The sequence below is a fragment of the Triticum aestivum genome, chromosome 7A, assembly GCF_018294505.1.
Source record: "Triticum aestivum cultivar Chinese Spring chromosome 7A, IWGSC CS RefSeq v2.1, whole genome shotgun sequence".
NCBI lineage: Eukaryota > Viridiplantae > Streptophyta > Magnoliopsida > Poales > Poaceae > Triticum > Triticum aestivum.
In genome coordinates, this window is record NC_057812.1 from 93,268,923 (window position 1) to 93,284,349 (window position 15,427).

The window sequence follows — 15,427 nt, forward strand, 5'->3', positions numbered from 1 at the left end:
GAGAAGAAAGAATAGAGGAGTTCTTACTCCTCTATTCTTTCTTCTCCTCTTTTTTTTCTTCTTCCTCTTCTTTTTTTTATCCTTGAAGCATTGTCGAGGCCACCCCAAACCCTAGAGAAGCAGCGTCGAGGCCACCCCAAACCCTAGAGAAGCAGCATCGAGGCCACTAATTAATATTAGTTCTACGTTTTCCACTAATATATTCATCTGTCATGTTTGAATAATAATTGACATGTTGTCATTATTTGTAGAAACTATGGACACCGCCCGAGACGAAGTACAAGAAGAGTTGTTGGGGGACATAATCGCACAAGGAAGTGATGCCGTCTGCTTGTTGTTTCTCAACGACACCGATGGTCTGGAAGCAGCTAGCTATGATTATGATGGCTCCGGTGACCTAATGCCGGTGCAAGAAGGAGACCGTGAGGACGGCTCCCGTGACCCAATGCCGGTGCAAGAAGGAGACCGTGATGACGTCTCCGGTGACCGAACCGAGTCTGGCCAGGTATATATATTAGTTAAGCTTCTGCTGACTAGCTAATTGATGCATTCATTGTTTTGGTATGTACACATATTAATTAAGTCTTTGTTCTTTTTTCTAGCCCTCCAGATCGAGCACAACTTCGGTAAAGAGACGAGGCCCGAAGAAAAAGTTGAGCTCAGATGAAAAGTTTGAGATCATAGCAATCGCGCCCGACGGCCAACCGATTGAACCCCTCCGGACAAAGAGCGCATTTGTTGCTCAGTGCGGGGTTTTGGTTAGGGACAAGATCCCGATCAGCATTCAGCAATGGTTAAAGTCGGCTACAGAAGACCCTGAGGTGTCTTATGTCAATGATATGCAGAAAAATGATCTTTGGACTGAGCTGAAGTCAAATTTCACTCTACCGCCAGAGGATGATCCAGAGAAGCCAGTTAAAGAGCAATTAATCAAGTCTTTTGCTCTTAAGAGGATGGCAGAACTATTCAGGAGGTGGAAGAAAGAGCTGAATAAGTTTGTCGAAAATAAAGAGACACCAGAATTCAAGGGCAGATATGAGAAGATCAGAGATCACTGGCCCGCATTTGTGGCCCACAAGACAACGGAAAAGAGTAAGAATATGTCGGCGACAAACAAGCAAAATGCTGCGAAGAAGAAGCATCACCATCGCACGGGGTCAGGTGGCTACCTCGTAGCCCGGCCTAAGTGGGCCAAGACTGAGAATGATCTGGTTGATAAAGGGATCGAACCAGAGATAATTAGCTGGCCAGACCGTTGCCGGACTTGGTTCTTCGGGGCTGGCAGAACCTTGGACCCTGTAACAGGGAAGTGCATTTGGACGAACGATCAAATGGACATACCAGTTAGGAAGCTTCAGCACTATATCGAAGCAGCACAGCAAGGGACGTTCTTTCCAGATAGAGAGAACGACGAGCTCACAATGGCCCTCGGTAATCCTGAGCACCCTGGACGGACACGAGGCACGCCAGGCTCCATTCCGTGGAAGGTTGGGTTTCCGGACGCAGGCGGTTACAAATCCCACGAGAGGAGAAAAAAATTGCAGCAGACCCAAATGCAGGCGCTGCAAGCAAGGGTACAAGCGATAGAGGAACGAGAAGCAAATCGCGGCAAACGTACTGCCGAAGCTTCCCCCGAAGCTACCCCGCCATCTCAGCGGAGAAGCAGCGTGGCTTCCACCGAGATGCTTCAGCCGGAGCATGCCTTGACGGCTCCTGCCAGCTATCCCGTGGATGCTATCACGGAGTCTCAAAATTGCCACCTTATGACGCAATGGATGAATTTGAAGGTTAAGGCGGTTGTTGGCTCTGTTTATCCTACTGAACCCGGCGCAACTTTTCACTGCCGGCCGATTCCAGAAGGATATGCTAGGGTGATGGTGGATGAAATAACGGAGGGATTTGAGGACCTCCAGGTTGACCACCCTACCGGTGAAGGGGAGACTAGGCTGGGGTCTGCTTTGAAGACTCCATGCCTATGGCGGAAGGAGCTCATCAACCTTCCGAACTGGACGCCTCCGCCTCCTCCTCCTCCTCCGGCAAGTCAGGGCACTCCGCCTCCTCCACCGCCTCCTCCTCCGGCGAGTCAGGGCATCCCGCCTCCTCCACCGCCTCCTCCTCCAGCGAGTGACGATCAGGGCACTCGACCGGCTCCTTCTTCGGCGCGTGGCGGCACTCCGCCTCCTTCTTCGCCTGCGCTGACGCGCCCGAGCAGCCAGCCTCCTTCTCCGCCTCGTCAGCAAGGGCGGAAGAGACCTGCCGCCGCTCCGGCTGCTCCGGCGCATCGTAGTCCTTCTCCTCCGCCTCATAAGCAAGTAAAGAAGACAACCGCTCCGTCTGCTCTGCCGGCGTCTAGCAGTACAGCCAGAGGCGGGAGGACATACAGATTCGGTCCTTCTCTGAAGACTCCAGAGAAGTTACCATACAAGAGGACCCCGGAGGAGAACGCCGAGATCGTGCGAGAAGAAGTGAGGAACTTCTTTGAAGGGGTGAAAGCAAAGAAACATCCACCTCCGGAGGAGAAGGTAGATCCGGTGAAAGCGAAACGCACTCTGGCTGCCCTGACAAAACCACCCAAGTCTCCACCGAAAGGAAACTATGAGCGCATTATTGGAAAGGAATTTGCCGAAGCGGAGCGGTCGGGAAGTACTGTCAGTGATCAAAGGCTGAAAGAACGACGAGCTGGGAAACAAATTGCCCAGCTCGGCAAACAAGCGAAGCAATCGTGCCCCCCGCTCAAGGTGCCTAGCGACAATGTCGCTAATGATCCGAGGATGGTGCCCGGTTATAGCAATCTTGGCGATTACCTGCCCGATGATGTATATTATGTACCCATGGAGGTGCAGATACAAAGATACGAGTACGGGAAGCCTCTCGTCAAAGATGAAAGATCTCTATCAATGATGATGCGAAGATTGCATGATTGGTACTTGAAAATCTGCAGAGACTCTGGGGGGAGGAGTACTTTGTATGTGAAAGTTAAAAAGGAGCATGGCCTCGTTGGAATTGAACTGTTGCCTGTTCCATTTGAGGAGTTCTTTCAGTTTTTCAATCAATTGGCCCTCGATAAAACAACGGTCACCTGCTACTGTCTGTAAGTAGTACTACTTCTGTCATTAAGTCTCTCTATATAGCTCAGCTCTTTCATTGCATGTATTTATAATCATCCTCACTATATTATGCAGATTGAAGATCGCCGAATTGAAGAAAAGACAAGTCGGTGATATTGGGTTCATTAACACATATCTCATAGAAGCAACTCGGGTTAAATTTCATGCCGCAGATACTGAGGCCAACTTGCTACGATCGTTGTTAATAAATGAAAACAAAGATATAATACTCTTTCCTTACAACTTCAAGTGAGTGTTACTGTCTTGTGCGTATTCGGTTTCCCTTATATATTAGTCAAGGTTATAGTAATGTAATTGATGAGTTATGCATGTGTGTGCAGTTACCACTATATTCTCCTAGATATTAAGCTTGAGCAGGGACTAGTAACTGTCTTAGACTCAAGACGAAAAGATCCCCAGGACTATGCGGACATGACTCAAATGCTCGATAAGTAAGTTAAATCGATCATTATCCACCATATCAGCAACTTTGTTCATTTCCTGATATATCAAGTAATTGTTTTCTTTGTCTGGCAGGGTTTGGAAAAAATTCTCCAAAAAAAGCTCCAGGACTCCCGAAGAAGCTGCAATTTAGACACCCGAAAGTAAGTACTATAGTAGCATGTTCCGCGCATCTCCTATTGATTTGGCATTCTTGCTTATCAGTTTGATTGACCTCTATTTCTTGTAAAGTGGTTGTGGCAGGAACAAGGGAATGATTTCTGTGGATACTACGTTTCCGAGTCCATCCGCCACACGACCTGTGAGCGGGGCTACACTGACGAACAATATGAAGTACGTAAATAACAACATTCACAATTTTATTTTATTACCATCATTTGTGTTGAGTTTCATTCATTCATATATATATGTATTGACCCCCTTCTTCAAATTAGATGTTTCGGAAGCGGGATGAACTCCTAGCACCAGCTCGCATGCGAGCAATTCAAGAGGAATTGGCGGCATTCTTTCTTGACCACATGATCGCTGAAGACGGAGAATACTATGTGGACCATGAGTCCGTATGATTATATTTGTAAGAGATAATTATTGTATATATGTAGCCGGTAGTGTCGGATAGATATACGAGAACTTGTTGTTCGACCAATCTCTCGGAGAAGGAGAGGTGGTCGATATCACTTCTCTCTGTATGCATATATGTTCATCACGATCTTCTGTTTCCTTCGTTTTCTTACTAGCTAGCTAGCGTGTCTATCCTCTCTATACGTATGTATAGTACGTAGCGTCGACCAAGCACGGACATAAGAGAGGACACTTCTCTCTATTAATTATAGCTAGCTAACACAATATATGAAACAACTAAATTAACCCCCCCCAAAACCCCCAAACCCCCCCCCTTCAAAAAAGCAAAAACCCCAGCCACAGAAATGCTGACGCGTGGATGCCTATTGGTCCCGGTTGGTGCCACCAACCGGGACCAAAGGGTCTCCTGCCTGGGCTCCACGCACAGGCCACGTGGAGGCCCATCAGTCCCGGTTCTGGATTGAACCGGGACTAAAAGGACAGGGCATTAGTACCAACCCTTTAGTCCCGGTTCAGGAACCGGGACAAAAGGCCCTTACGAACCGGGACAACAGGCCCTTTTTCTATCAGTGTGCTCCTTTTTTGTAGACAATGCTATACTGCAGTCCCAGTAATTTAGTCAGAGCCTTATGTTGCCTCTTGGTATGAAGACGCTGCTCCGATAAACTGGCCAAACTGCGCTGATCAGTTCTAATTACAAACTCTGAAAGTTGCAAGTACTGGTGCCAGTGTTCCACAGCCAACAGAATTGCCAAATATTCCTTTTCATAGACCGACAGCGCTTGATTTCTTGGACCCAAGGCTTTGCTCACATATGCCAGTGGGTGACCCTCCTGCATCAGCACTGCACCTATTCCAGTGTCACACGCGTCAGTTTCAATAACAAACTGTTTAGAGAAGTCTGGGAGGGCCAGAACAGGTGCAGACACCAGTGCCTGTTTGAAAGTTGTAAACGCTTGTTGTTCAATTTGTGTCCAGTGAAACGGTACTCCTTTCTTGAGTAGATTTGTCAGTGGCTTGCTAATAAGACCATAGTGGGCTATGAACTTCCTGTAATATCCAGCTAGCCCCAAGAACCCTCTGACTTCCTTAGCAGACACATGCACTGGCCATTGCTCAATGCTAGTGATTTTCTCAGGGTCAGTTGCAACTCCTTGGCTACTAATGATGTGGCCCAAATAGCCAATTTGTGTTTGGGCAAAAGCACATTTAGATAACTTCACTTTCCACTGATGTTCTTGTAGTAACTGCAGTACTCTTGCCAGATGTTCTAAATGGAGAGCATAAGTGGCACTGAAAATCAATATGTCATCAAAAATAAGATGGCAAATTCCCTGAGGCAAGGGGACATAGTGTCATTCATGGCAAAATGAAATGTGTTTGGACCACCAGTTAGACCAAATGACAGGACCAGGAATTCAAAATTCCCAAAGTGTGTTTGGAATGTTGTCTTATGTTCTTCTCCAGGAGCTAGTCGAATTTGGTGGTAACCAGCTCTGAGATCTAATTTGAAAAACCAACAAGACCCAGCTAACTCATCAAGCAGTTCATCAATGACAGGAATAGGGAATTTGCTCTTGACAGTTATTGCATTCAGATGTCTGTAATCAAAAACTGGTCTCCAGGTCTTATATTTCTTCTAAACCATGATCATAGGTGATAAGAAAGCACTAGTGCTAGGTCTGATGATACCTGAGTCCAACATTTCCTTCACTTGTTTCTCCATATCATCTTTGAGAGCAGGTGGAAGTCTGTATGGTCTAATAGACACAGGAGAAGCCCCTGGAATAAGTGGAATAGTGTGGTCATATTTCCTTCTGGGTGGAAGACCAGTTGGAGTTTCAAACACAGTTGCATAAGTTTTGAGAATTTCCTGAATTTCAACAGGTAACTCAGTCTGTTCAGTGTTCTTGGACAAGAGAAGAGATGACAGTTCAATCATAGCTAAGAAACTAGGAGAAGCATCTTCACCCAGTAATGTTATTTGAGCTCAATCTCTTTCAAAAGATAACCAATGCTCAGCCCAATCAACTTGCATGGGGCTATGTGTAGCCAACCAGTCCAGTCCCAGGATACCATTATATGATCCTAAAGGAAAAATCTTAAAATCACAAGTGAATTTGTGTCCATCTGCTGACCATGCCCCTACTGCAATTGTTGGTTGCAGGGAACCAGATTTCCATTTGCAACCTTGACCATTTTTACAGGCATATCAGTCACTCCTTTAATTTGTGCAGCAACTGCATAATCCAGGAAGGAGTGAGTGCTCCTAGAGTCCACCAGGAAAGTGAGTTTGAGCCCTTGCAATTGCACTGTCAGTTTCATTGTTGTAACTGTAGGAACAGTTGGTTCTCCTAACGCTGCAGCAGAAATACAGATAGCATTTACTTCTCCTGTACTCTCAGCGTCAGTATCACTTGTATCTGCTGGCATATTCTGCACATACTCCAACATTTCCTACACCACGTGCAACTGAACTTCTTGTTTACAACGGTGATCTTTTGCCCAACGTTCTCCACAAATGAAACATAGTCCTTTTGATTTCATGTAGGCACGCAGGGTTGACCATCGGTCCTCTACTGCAGCTGGACGACTTGATTCCGCAGTGTGTCTGTCCTCCCCTGTTTTACTGACAACAACACTGCGGGCTGAAGGCAGACAATTTTTCTTGCTGTGAGCAAAGGAATTTGTTGAAACTGTTGGCTGAATTGGGTGATCTCCCAGTTCTTCAGATAATAAAGCGAACGCGTACACTGCATCTAGGTCAGATGGCTGCTGAATGCCCACCAGTAACCGGACTGATGGTACTAATCCTTCCATGAATCTAGTGTCGTAATGAACTTGATTGGGGTTGGGTTCATATGCTGACAATTGATCAAACAGCTCCAAGAAACGCTCCACATAGTCTTCTACTGTGTTGACTTGACGAATGTTAAACATTTGCCTCAGAATGTGCTGATGCTTGTTGCGCCCGAAACGAGACTGCAGGAGCGAAAAGAACTATGGCCAAGCTACTCCTGGAGCACGACGCTGGACTGACTCCAGCCAGCATGCAGTTGTTCCTTTAAACAGAGCAGTGGCGAAGGGAATCCACTGGTGCACTGGTGTGTTCCAGAATCTGAAGTAGTCCTCACATCATGATTGCCACAACTTGGGGTTAGATCCAGCGAATTTGGGTAACTCGATCCGGGGACCGAAAACAGAGGCATCTGCGGTGAAGGGCCGAAAATTTTTGGGCGCCTGATTCGGCTGCCGGAGAACAATTTGGTCCTGCTGCATACTTCGCGCGGGTGGAGGAACGTACTTGGGCGTGTGAGGGCGCGGATCCACTTCCGGTCGGAGCCCATCCTGACTCGTCGTGTCGCTTGACGGGACCGCGAACTTGGTGGAGGCCGAAGAGTGACCTTGCGAGGTTGGCGACACGGGCGACGATGTAGCGCCGCAGTCCGCAGCCATCTCTCCTCGTAGCTCGTCGATATCGACTCCGAGGGACAGCTTCACATCTTCGAGTCGCCCCGACAATTGGTCAAGTTTGGAGTCTAGCTTCGCGAGCGCCGACACCATTTCCTCACTGCGCTCAGAGGTGCTCTTGGCGAGGGCGGCCTCGAAATCGGCGCGGAGGAGCTCCTAGATCGCCTTCGTCTCCGGCGAGATCTACTCCATCGCTTCGGCTCGTCGGCGACTTGCCATCCGAGTGCGGTGGTGGTGGTGGGGAAACTCCAGGAGGAACGACTATGATACCAGATTGTTAACACTCACTCATCGATTATCTCAACTAGCTTCCATTATCGATCAATTCGAGCTACAATGTCATGGATCCATGGATGGGGATCGGGAGAAAGGAGGTACACTATTACAACACGAAAAGAGTAAAGCAACTTTCCAGCCAGCCGTTCGCCAGCTACTCACGCAGGGTCGACTTGCTTAAGTATTGTGCCCACCTGGGCCCATTCCAGGCTAGCCAGCCGAGCCGGTAGGCGAGGCTGCCTCTTGGGCCGGCCCACCACTTGCGCCTGTTCTTGTGGGTCGACGGTGCCTTGCTCCTTGTTGTTGACATCAGTATCCTCTTCTCGTTGAACAAAGAAGAAGCGGACTACCTTGTGTTGAACTCTTACCTCCGATTCGAACAGCAGGCGGCGGCTGTGCAAGTAATTGAGCGGAGAAGTTTGCGCCCAGAAGCTTTTCCGCCAATGCTTTCTCCTCGTCCGTGAGCAGCGGATCACCGGTGGAACTCTTGGGCGGGGGCCCGCCCCGCACGCGGGGAACTGCCACTGCTCCGGCGAGGTCAAGAAGAAGAATCATGTTTTCTAGCCCTTGACCTTCCGCAGCCTTGTGAAGAGCCCCTCGGCGGCGTCCTTAGCCCGGAAGTGGTACCATTCCCCCGCGCGCGCAGCGAGAAGAAGTGGCGGAAGACGGCCAGAGGCGGCGGCTCCACGCCAGTGTTGTCGCAGAGCACGACGAATCCAGCCATAATACGCCACCCGTTGGGCGTGAACTGGCTGGGCGCGAGGCCAAAGTGCCGGAGCACTTCGCGGAAGAAGTCGTGCAGCGGGAAGTGCATCCCGGCCTCCAGCGCGTCCGCGTACACGCCGACAGCGCCGTCAGGCAGTGCACACACGGGCAGGTTGCCTGTAGGGAACCGGGTGAGCTCCTCTGGGATATCATGCCTCACGCTGATCACGTTGACCTCTTGCTCGTTGCATAGAGACGAGGCGATAGCTGATGGCCCGGCCGATGGTGGCGCCCTGCCTCGGACGGCGTTGACGGGGATTGAGTCGACGGGACGGGGTGAGCAAGCACTTTTAAGCTCTTCGGGACACCATGAGGAAGAGGATGTGGCGTGGAAGGAAGAGGATGGAACATCCGAGGAAGCCATGGTAGTGGTGAGGCAGGTGTGTAAAGTGGTGTGTTGGTCACATGTGCCACCTGCTACCTCTCCCGGAGAAGAAATACTCCTGGGTGAGAGGTGAGGAGTAAGAAGCATTAGGGCATCTCCAGCCGTTGGCCCCCCAGGGGGCGTCTAAAAGCGCCGCCTGGGGGTGAGGCGGCGCAAAAAATGGCCCTGGGGGCGAGTCGGTCCCCAGCCGTTGGCCCCCAGGGCTGCCTCCAGGCGCGTATTAAAATAGAAAAAAGGACCGTTCGGTGAAGTTATGATAAAAACTAGTTAAATTTCGGCCAAACATGGCAAATTTTGGTGAAATTCGCGCATTTTCATTACATTAACCTAATCTGAAAAAGAAAGGGGATGAAGTCGTCGTCGTCGTCGGCCTTCTCCTCCTTGACGCGGGCGCCCTTGCTGGACCCCTGCCCGGCGTCGCCATGGCGGACTGGCGGCGACGCGTCGTCGTCGTCGTCGCTGTTGCTTAAGACGATGACCCCGTCTTCATCGCGGCCGCGTCGGCGCTCCTCGAAGCGGCGCAGGGCGGCGCGCTGGCGCTCCTTCTCCTTCTCCCGGCGCGCCTTCTCCATCGCAACGGAGTCCTGACGTGCCCATTCTAGGGCCGCGTCGTCGTCGTCAAACTCCGCCTTCACCGGCGCCAGCCCCGGCTCCGTCTTCACCGGCGCCAACCCCGGCTCCATCTTTGGCTTGACGAAGCGCGGAGGAGCCGATGAGGAGGAGGCGCGCTGGCCGCCCTCGTTGATGACGATGCCGATGCTGCGAGTGCGCCGACCGATTGGCGTCTCCGCCACGGGCTCGGCCTTGATGCCGAGAAGCGCCGGAGAACCAGATGAGTGGGAAGATGAGCGAGAGGAGGAAGACGAGGAGGAGGCGAACCTCCTTGGCGCCCATGCGCGTCGGTGTTGCGACGGGGCGGCCCCCGTTGCAGGATAGGTCAACGGCGGGTTGTTGCCGCCGTCGAGGTACGCCAGCACGTCATCCAGCGTGCGGCCAGGGACGCCCCACCACAGGCAGCGCCCCTCGCTGTTCTTCGCGCCGCCGACCACCGGCGCGTCGTTGGTGGAGGCCAGGCGCTGCTGATGGCGGCGCTGGAAGTACGCCGCCCAAGCCGCGTGATTGCCAGCGGCGTACTGGAGGAGGGAGCGCTCACCGTCGGTCAGGGAGGCGCGCGCGACCTCGACCTCCTCGGCGAAGTACCTGGGCTTCACCACGGCGTCGGGTAACGGGGGAATGGGCACTCCCCCGTCGTTGAGCCGCCACCCCGTCGGCCCGGCGCGCATGTCCGGCGGCGCTGGGATGTTCGCCTAGAACAGGAGCCAGGACTCCTGTTCGCGGAGCGAACGGCGGCCGAAGCCGTTCGCCGCCGCCTCGTCTCCGGGGAAGCGCTCTGCCATGGCGACAGGCTCGGCGGTGGTAGAGAGGGAGAGAGAGGGGCTGCCAGTGGCGCTCGGGAGAGGAAGACGGAGACGAAGAGAGAGGGGCTGGGCGGCGGCGAGGGGTGAGTCTGGTGTGGGCACAGGCGAGAGACCGCCGGCTTTTATAGCCGCTCCGCGCCCATGTGTACGCGTGCGAGGGAGGGGAGGCATCGGCGCGCCGTCCCGTGATGCGCCGCCCCTGAGGAATCAACGGCAAGGCTAACCGGCGGCAGCCTTGCCATTGATTCCCCACGGGAACCGAGGCAGTTGGGGGAAGACGAGCCGCCATGTCCCTGACGCGGCTGGCCCGCGGCTTTTTCGCGCCAAAACAGTTCGCCTCAGTGCCCCCGGGTGCCCCCCAGCGCGCCGGGTTCGGCCTGGGTCCGCCGGCGCTGTTTTCGGCCCAGGCCGGCGAAAATCGGGCTCCTGGAGGCTCGACTGGGCCTTTTTTTCAGCGCCGGCGCAAAAAAATGCCTGGGGAGGCCTTCCTGGGGGCGCTGCTGGAGATGCCCTTATTGGCCTGTTGGCTTCCCGATGAGTCAAAGAGTACTTACTTGTTTTTACTGACTACTCTGATGAATTATTGGATAGTCAGAAGGTCGTTTTATTTGACGGAGATCTAGTATTTGTTAGCCATGCTAACCTACTTGTTCAAATACTCCAGTCTCCACGCCGTATAGCTGAAGCAGAAGGTATATTTTTCTATCACAGTATGGACACAAGCACTCATAAATACATGCATACACTTATTTCTATGAATGCATAGACGCACACCCTACCGCATCTTTGACAGATTGAGCCAGCGTATCATGTCGAGATTTATGAAGTTATCATAGATGCCTTGTTATTGACGGGAATGTCTCCTCCCACTGAAAGCACATGGCAGAAATCCTGAAACAAATCCAGAAATAATGCGTACACCAGGGCTTCAACAGAAGGTAGGATGTTGAATTTGGGTTTAAGTTAGGTTACATGTTGAGCTTGTATAGGAAGCAGAAAGTTTCCTATAAGATTTTGCGGAAGCTGGAAGATTTTAGTGCTTATAACAAGAACAACCAATGGCCAGGTAGTGTTGCCATCCTACGTGACAACTCGAGCACTTGAAGAACAGTAATGCTAAATTGAAACCGCAGTGGGGTGCACTTGAACAATTGGGGGATTGTGCTTTCATGGACATTTGAACATTAGAGGATTTCATGCTCCTCTATGACATGGAGCCATTGGTTTTCTCCAGATACTATTAGCTAATTTGCAAGTCTGCAACTCTACTCGGTCCATCTCATGCATGAGTCCATGCTCAATGTGGTTCACTGGTTACCAATCAATTGGATGTCTGTATGTTTGGTAAAATATGTTGGTAATCGTTAGTGATAGGAATTCTGAAGTTTATTTTTGTAGAGGATTGAAGAAAACCAAAATGTGTTAGGAGTTTGATGTGGAAGATAAAGTTCGTTATATTTGTGTGACCTTTGTTGGAAATATGAGCAATTTACCAAATGATTTTATTAGCAGAAATATTAGATAAATCATGACTAATATAACAGTGACAAAACAAGCCATGCGATTTGACAAAGAGAAGGTAAACATCATCTTCATATATGAACTGTAAATGAACATATCTAGAGCAGCCAGTATAGCAAGTTGCATATATGAAATAGAGTCTAACATATGTAGGGAAAATACTAGAACAAGGAACTGCAGTAGGACCTCTAACAGAAAGGAGAAGAACATGTACGGGACAGCAGCAGCAGAAGCGCTGGACTTGGGGTCGGTGTCCTCGCCTGCCATGTCGTCGAGGAGGTCGTGGAGGTCGAGGAAGAAGTCGTCGTCGGGGAAGTAGTCGTCGGAGTCCGTGATGAAGAAGCCAGTAGTCGCGCGGAGTGCTCCCCAAAAACCTTATCACTGTTCTCCCGTACGGGACTCAAAAGGTGCGGTTCCGGAGGCCTGCTGTCCCGACATGCAGTGCACGCCGCAAGACGGGGTGGGGAAGAACGTAGCAGCAACACAGTGGTCGGAACTTTGTGGCGAGAGGAAGAGGAGCTTCTGTTGTGTCTCTCTGGAGAGGAGCGACCTCACTTATATATGCACAGGAGAAGGACGCGAAGAGGCTGCGGCGAGAGGTGAAGCAACAAAGGGAGACGAAGCGAACAGGCAGCGGCCGAAGAGGCGCGCCATTCGAATTCAGTGTCCGCTACAGAAAACGTTTCAACTCCCACGTGACCTTTCGTATACCCATCGTGCGTGGCAAAAATTTAGACATCGGCTCACTCCCGCAGCCCGTGTCGTGTCGTGTCGCGTCGCGTTGCGTCGACGCGGGCGGAGGAGGAAGAGTGCGCGTGAATGTCCCTCTTGTTCTCATGCTCATACATGTGGGGAAAGAACCTCCCTTATAAAGAGGTCCAACTCTCTCTAAACTAGCAATGTGTGACTAAACTTTTGTTCCACCTCTTGCCTTGCACAAATGGGCTGCGTGGGCCTCTAGGATTTATTAGGAATTTATGAAACTGCTATTGGGCTAGGCCCAAAATAGACAAAATTCCAGCAATCTCTTGTTAATGAGCTTCTTCCTTATGTTACTGTTTATATGAGTTGCCAAATTGATTGGTAGTTATTATGAACAAAAGAAACAAGCTCCAAATCTGGCCTCACATGGCGACTATGCTAGAATTGCTCTAACAAACACTCCTAGGTTTGATGTACAAGGGCATTGTTGTGTCCTACAGCTATTGATCTGGCCTCGCAAGTCATTTTGGTGTCATGTTTTATTGTCACATGATACCATTTTATGCAAGAATACTTAGGAGGTGCGCCCTACTTCCTAGTAAAAAAATACCCGCCTTGCCTATAAGACACTTGTGCCACATGATGCGGTGAAGTGTCGATGAGTAATCAAGCCATCAAATCGTCTTTGCAAAAGCTTCTCTAGAAGAAAAAGCTCCTTGGGAGACAAGAGTAGTCGCGGCGGTAGGTGGCAGATGAAGTCAGGCAGCGACGGGTGGATGTTGGCGGTCGGTGGAACCCGGTGTCAGGGAGGAAACCAACTCGGGACGAAAGAGGGCGCTTGGTGGAACCAATTTAAACTTTGCATCAAAGTAGGTTGTCTAGATATGCAACTAGGTGAGCAACCTATATGATGCAACAACAACAAGCACACAAGCAAGCAAGGGATATACTACAGATAAGCTAGCACAAGTAAAGGTGTGAGATAACCAAGAGTGGAGTCGGTGAAGATGAGGATGCGTTACCAAAGTTCCTTCCTTTTGAGGGGAAGTACGTCTCCGTTGGAGCGGTGTCGAGGTACAATGCTCCCCAAGAAGCCACTAGGGCCACCGTATTCTCCTCACGCCCTCACACAATGCGAGATGCCGTGATTCCACTATGGTGCCCTTGAAGGCGGCAGCCGGACCTTTACAAACAAGGTTGGGGCTCTCTCCACAACTTAATTGGAGGCTCCCAACGAAACCACGGAGCTTCACCACAATGGAATATGGCTCCGAGGTGACCTCAACCGTCTAGGGTGCTCAAACACCCAAGAGTAACAAGATCCGCAAGGGATTAGTGGGGGGAATCAAATTTCTCTTGGTGGAAGAGTAGATCTGGGCCTTCTCAACTAATCCCTAAAAAATCAACAAGTTTGATTGGTTAGGGAGAGAGATCGGGCGAAAATAAGCTTATGGAGCAACAATGGAGTTTCGGGGGAGAAGAGGTAAGTCTTCTTGGAGAAGAAGACCCCTTTATATAGTGGGGGACACATCCAACCGTTATGGAGCCCGCAGCCCGCACCTGGACGGTACTACCGTTGCCAGAGCGGTACTACCGCTGCCACAGTGGTACTATCGTTGTGGCAAGCAGGAATAGGGCAACCAGGGGTGAGGGAGAAAATGTACACTCACTAGGGCGGTACTACTACTAATATAAGCGTTACTGCCGCTCCCTACAGTCGCTGGAAAACAAAGAAGGGCAGCAAGATGAGCGGCAGTTGGAGCGGACGTAGGAGCGGTACTACCGCTAATATAAGCGGTACTACCGCGCCCTACTGTCGTCCCTACTACCACTCCCCTGCGTGGTCCTTTACAGAAACCCGACACGAAAAAATCGAGACTACAGCAGGAGCGGTAGTACCAGTCGCACAAACAAGCGATACTACCGCCGATAGGCGGTACTACTGCCCTTACCGCGGTACTACCGTTTGGCACTTAGCACCCCTTGTTTTGCACAGCTCAGATACTCCAAAGAAGCAGGAAGAAGGTGAGGGTGCAAGGAGAGTGTGTACGTGATGATTCCACCCATACTCTTCCGAAATGGATCCCCTCTTGATAGTACGGTTATCCCTACGACTCAATACCACCGAAAAGAAACGAGGGAAAATAATCCATCTAAAGTGAAGTCCTCGAGGGGGAAACAATCTCATCGTGCCCTTATATTAGATAACTTGAAAAGCTTAATGCACACGATTAGTTCGCAAGAGTATTGTCATCAATCACCAAAACAAACCAGGGAAAATTATGCCCTAACAATATCCCCCTGTTTGGTGGATTGATGACAACACGGGATTTGCACAAAAATATAGTAACTGGAAATTAAGCAAACCAACTCCCTACAAAATATAGACGGGCTCCCCCTAGAGGCCTGCACCAAGGAAATTAGCATGAAAGGCTATGTGCACATCTTTGGGATCAAACTCCCCCTATATTTTATAGACAGGCAACATCCTCGCATATAAGAATAATAACAAGTACAGCTAAGCAAGGACAAGCATGATAGCAATAATATAAGTGCCGGTAATGATGCATCTCATAAGATAACAGAGTACTTGAGACTAGAGTAGATAAGATAGGGTAGTGCACATATGTCTTACACCATATGGTCTCACTCATAGCCGAACAGAGTTCAAAACAAGAAAGCGAATGAACATGAACACGAACGAACATGCAACCACAAAACCCAATGCAAATCCCTAA